This window comes from Dendrobium catenatum, unplaced genomic scaffold (assembly GCF_001605985.2).
Source record: "Dendrobium catenatum unplaced genomic scaffold, ASM160598v2 original_scaffold_58376, whole genome shotgun sequence".
Taxonomy (NCBI): Eukaryota; Viridiplantae; Streptophyta; class Magnoliopsida; order Asparagales; family Orchidaceae; genus Dendrobium; species Dendrobium catenatum.
The window spans coordinates 1-257 of record NW_021376828.1 but is presented as its reverse complement, the minus strand read 5'-3'; the positions used below and the strand labels follow the sequence as shown (position 1 = coordinate 257).

The following is a 257-nucleotide window of genomic DNA, read 5'->3' as shown; positions in this document are numbered from 1 at the left end:
TGGCTAAACATGATGATGCTTTCATTGCCCTTCCCGGTGAGGAAAAATGGAAACTCTTTATTTTTTTATTTAAATAATTTAAAGTAATTCATTTTTAAACTTCAGGTGGATATGGGACAATGGAGGAGCTGTTAGAAATGACAGGTTGGTCACATATAGGAATACATGAAAAGCCTATGAGTGGTAGTTTTTCTTAACAAATTTCTCTCTATATGTATATGATTTGATTGACAATTTTACTTCTTAAGTTATTTGAA

The 257-nt window shown here is 30.7% G+C and overlaps 1 long non-coding RNA gene across 1 annotated transcript; it reads left to right on the top strand.

Annotated features, from left to right (window-relative positions):
• On the top strand, positions 1-257 carry LOC114578505. Its single transcript, XR_003699517.1, has 2 exons — positions 1-36; positions 106-257. It is a non-coding gene; the product is annotated as an uncharacterized LOC114578505 (long non-coding RNA).